The sequence below is a fragment of the Lactuca sativa genome, chromosome 3 (assembly GCF_002870075.4).
Source record: "Lactuca sativa cultivar Salinas chromosome 3, Lsat_Salinas_v11, whole genome shotgun sequence".
Lineage (NCBI taxonomy): Eukaryota > Viridiplantae > Streptophyta > Magnoliopsida > Asterales > Asteraceae > Lactuca > Lactuca sativa.
Window position 1 is genome coordinate 121,389,675 of NC_056625.2, and position 5,443 is coordinate 121,395,117.

Consider the following 5,443-nt stretch of genomic DNA (forward strand, 5'->3'; position numbering starts at 1 on the left):
ATATATATATATATATATATATATATATATATATATATAATATTACTAAATTTATGACTATTTAAATTTTTTTTGTTTGCAGGTTCTATTCCCCATAAATGCTATTGGTGTCCATTGGTTTTTGGTAGTGCTACATTTAGATACCTAGAAAATAGACATTTATGATTCAACATGATATATGAATTTCTTCTCAAAGTACTTCACTAGTGGAGAATTCACAAGTTTTGGAGATAGTATTATCTCAGAGCTAGATACCATTGAGTACTTGAACGATTTTCCCGATGGACACAAAGGCAACGTAATTGTGGAGTTTATTGATATTGTAGACACACCATAACAAGAATATATTCTTGATAGAGGGGTTTGTGGAGTATTCGTATGTATGTTTATGGAAATGATTGTTTCGGGGTATCGGTGAAGATTTATAAGCCACGTAGAGATACGAGATTTCTCTATAGAAATAGGATGGAAATTATTATTTGGGATACAATATAACTTGATTTTAGGAACTTTGTATCTATTAATATGAAATACTTGTTTTTAGTAATTTTGTTTAATACAAATATGTGTTATATTTTTATTTATTTTTGTTATTAAATTTGTTTCATGGACTGCCAAGTCACTTCTGCGGACTGTAGTGTGTATATAAAACGACTCAAAAATGCTTATCACTTCATCTAATCTATTTCACTTCATCTACTTTGTATCTTTTACAATGGGTTCATAACAATGGACCGCTACGGAGTATTTGCTTCTAACTCGTGCATATATTAATGTCTACGAGAATAGCAGTGTAATGATAGAATGTTTTTGCTCCTTTTAACCAATACCTTCAACACTGACGCTGAAACCATCATAGAAAACCATCGCAGCACGCTTTATATAGCAGCAAAATGGTACGAATTGAATACAGAAGTTGTGTTATTCAACGATCTATATAAGAAGATTGAAGACGCACGTATGAATGATACCAAGGAAGACATCATGGAGGCGTCAAAGAAGAATACAAATCCATTAGCAACGGAGAGAGTTTCGACTATGAAGCCCCTTGGAATATTTTGAAAAATCTCCTGTATTTTTAACTAGTACTAAGTTTTGTATTATACTTGTATTGCTTTATTTTTATGTAATATGGTTGAGTGTTATTTGCATGTTTATTATGTTATTTATCCTTTATTTTTTAAAACATAATGCACCAACAACTATTATGATACGATAAATACAAACAAAATAAACATTACAAATAACATGTACGACTAACAAACATTACATAAAACATTACAAATAAAAGAGTCGTCTACATAGGGTTTATTTTTAACCAAATTCCAAATGTCCGTATACTCGAAATCAGTTCCATCAAACTCGCACATGTAATATCCGTTCACATCTTCAAGAAGCTCTTCATTGTTTGCATGAGAGCATCACATTTTCTCATAATTGTAGCATTGATTGAACCATGTGACTTTATTCTTTAAATCCATCCATTTACTAACAATATCGGGTTTTAGCCGTTCTTGTCCTTGTCCCACTTCATAGTTGAACAAAGCAATTAGGAGGGACCAATCATCACCAACAAGGCAATTAAGGGGGGCCATTACTGGTAGACCCTCGTAAAAGGTAATCCAACATCGTGTTAGGTCGTCTATAGAGATGTACCATTTGTTGGAGCTGATGCATTTGACGGATTTGCGGCATTCGAAGAATTTGGTACATTGGACGCCATTTTGTGAAATGATCCCTTTTGTGAATTAAAGACGTGAATTTCATATAGATACAAGCTTTACTATATATAAAAAGATAGGTTACACAGACTAACAAGTAAGTTATGCGGACTGACAGGTCAGTTATGAGGATTGTCAACTCAGTTATGAGGATTGTGAAGTCAGTTATGCGGACTGACATGTCAGTTATGCGGATTGATAGGTCAGTTATTAGGATTGTGAAGTCAGTTATGGGGAATAACATGTCGTTTACGTAGACTGACAAGTCAGTTATACAGACTGTCAACTCAATTATGCGGAATGTGAAGTCAGTTACGTGGACTTACATGTCAGTTACGGGGACTGACATGTCAGTTACGCGGACTGACATGTCAGTTACGCGGACTGACAGGTCAGTTATGCGGACTGTCAACTCAGTTGCACGAACATACAGGTCAGTTACGTGGACTGACATGTCAGTTATGCGGACTAAGAGGTCAGTTATGCGGACTGTCATCTCAGTTATGCGGAATTATGTATAGTGATTCCTTTTAAATTGTACAAGCATTTTCATTTTTACAAGGTGTCAAAAGTTTTGAAAATGAGTTTATTCAATTAGGTATTAAGAAAACATTTCTTCAACCTACCAATTTTTTTCCATAATCTGCAAAGAATCAATCTTAACACCTTCACGTGTATTAAGAAAGACCAGTATAATCGTTTCCAAATTTGTTTTGTGGCATTGGGATGCGTGGTATGTAATCCCTTATAGTAACTATTTTGTTATCTGAAGTTGTTATATGGCTAATATTCTTATCTTTACTTGCATGTTAGCACCTTTCTCATGTCTATGATACTAATTATATTTGGTTGTCATGTACCTCTAATAGGGACGTATGTAACATCCATGTACATTGCAGTTACTTTAGATGGAAATCATGAACCCCTTCTCATAGTGTTTGCTTTGGGAACCATAAACTGTGGCGATTTATGGTTATGGTTCATGAGGAGGCTTAAAGAATGTTTAGGTGATAATACAGAAGTTGGTTTCATAAGCAATATGTCTGATTCCATAGAAAATGCAGTTCAAAGAGTATACCCGGATTCATATCATGGCTATTGTTGTAAAAATATAGCTGAGAAGATACGCGCTTCCACCGGAGGTAATACAGTTGTAGAGCAGTTGTTCTTGAAGACTTCTAAAGCGTATAATATGTATGATTTTTATGCATGTATGAACAACTTAAAAAATAAGGTGAATGGGAATGATCTTGACTAGCTTGACAATATTCCCATTGCAAAATGGGTACAGGCTTTTTCCCCAAAAGTGCGTTTCATTGTTAAATTTATTGGCATTACCGATTTTGTCAATTGAATAAGAACAAACATGCATGAGTTACCAATAACAAGAATTATTGAAATGGTTCATGACTCGATGCAAGGAGTGTATACTCAATGTGCTGTATTTGGAGTTAATTATAAATTATGACATCACTCAAATGGTCAAATGATATGTTATTATACATTATGACATCATAAATTTTGTTTTATCATTATGTTCATTTCACAGGGGATTTTCATGGTCTTCTAACCCCTTATGCACTAAAGGTGCTTCATAAAAGACTTATCAACTCTGATGGTTATAGGGTTAGGCATACTGTTGGCGAAAAATATGAAGTGAGTAAGCATTTAACAACTGAATCCGTGCAATTAGACGTTGGTATTTGTACTTGTGGGAAATGGCAAAAATGCGGTATACCTTGTGAGCATTCTATAGCTTCACTACAAAGGTTTGAAATTGTAGAAATCCAGCAAATGGTAAATTTAAAGTTAAATACCACGGTGTATCGAAATGGTTTTCAAACTGAGACGGTCAATCCTATTCCAACCCTTAGGCATTGGGAAATACAAGTTGAAAGTGTTGTCGTCTTACCTCCACGACAATTCACTTAAACTATAATGTATGGATCACAACGAATATTAGTTTGTATTCAGTTGTATGTTAACCTTACTTTTGGTCCGTTGGTGTTCTTTAGTTTTTAATAAATCATGTTTACCTTTTAATAAATAATTGTATTCCAATAATTATAATGTATGGATGACAACATCTTGTCAAACAGCTCTGCGGACTGAAAACAGCTCTCTGCGGAGTTGAAGGGTCTATATATAGTCATCGATGATCGTTGAATTTTTGGTAAAGAGTTACAAATTCTCTTGAAATTTAATATGAGTTCATCTTCAAATTTGTATATTTGCTCGTGCAACGACCTTGTTTGTTTCTAGTGTGATCCAATCGACCCTTTTCTTGCCCCATCACCAAACATGAGAGAGTCGTCTATGTCTGATGATACTTTGCAACAATTACAATGGGCTGAAGAACAAAAAAAAGATAAAGAGTCATCTCGGGATCTCATTGAACGTCGTGACCTCATTGCGGCAGAGTGCAAAGAGGTTGAGGATAGGATGCAGATTAATAAAAAAAAAATCAAAGATCATGAGAAATGGATAAAAAAAAGACTAAGAAGACTATCAAACTAACTAAAAATGGCTTGCTGAGAAGTATGCAAAAATGATAGATCTTGGGCGGAAAAAAGACCGTTTTGAAGATAAAATAAGAATTAGGGATAGTTATATAACAATGGAGAAATAAATGTATCCATTGCAATTCCCTTAAGTTAATTAATGTTGTTGTATGTTTATTATGTGTATTTGGTTTGTTGTATTTATTATCTTCGAGTTTTAGTTATTACTCTACTAGTAATGATGAACTAATATAATCATAATATTACCCATAATCCTTAAAGTAACCACACCATTTCAAAGTACACAATCAACGTATTCCAAAACATAACATGGTTAATTATAAATACAACACCAATCATTCAAATAAAACGTTGAACAATAGTCTTCTCTTTACGTCCCTTGCGTCCTGTGAGTCTCTTGTGTCCTGTGCGTCTTTTGCGTCTCGTGAGTCCCTTGTGTCCCTTTCCCTTTCCCTTTTGTGTTACTACCTGATGTCACGCTACTTTTGGTAGCCTTCTTTTGCTTCATTGGGACCAATGCAGGACAAGTTGTTGCATTATGTGTTGTACTATCACATCTACTACATCTTCTTACTATAGGTTCCTCACCTTGTGACGGAATACAATTTTGTTTTTCGGTCTACCAGGTTAACAGGTATCCCTTATCGGGGGTTTAACAACCATCATCTCAGCAGGAATCTCCCAATCACACAGTTCTAGAAGGGAGTAAACTACGTCCTCATACGTACTTCGGTACGTTTCCATTTTGTAAGCATCTATAGCCAGATGTCCAAAGTTAGTTTTTTTCAAGTGTTTTAAGACCATTATGACATGACCACAAGGCAACCCAATTCCTTCCCAATATTTTCATGCACAACTGTCTTGTCTCAGATCAACTATGCCACCATGTTTGAAATCATGCACTTGATATATTGCATCTAAAACACTAGAAACGAACCATCCTGTCATACGCTCTTCATTTTTCCTAACTTCTTTTTCAGCCCACTCTGTTAGCACTATTGAACGTTTCCCTGTAAATAATATATATATATATATATATATATATATATATATATATATATATATATATATATATATATATAATTAACTTATTATTCGACATAATTAAAGTCATAACTCCATCGATGCGACACTTGTTACACCATCCCTTTGAAAGACGACAGAAGAACTCAAGAAGGGGTATTATAATAGGCATATTCC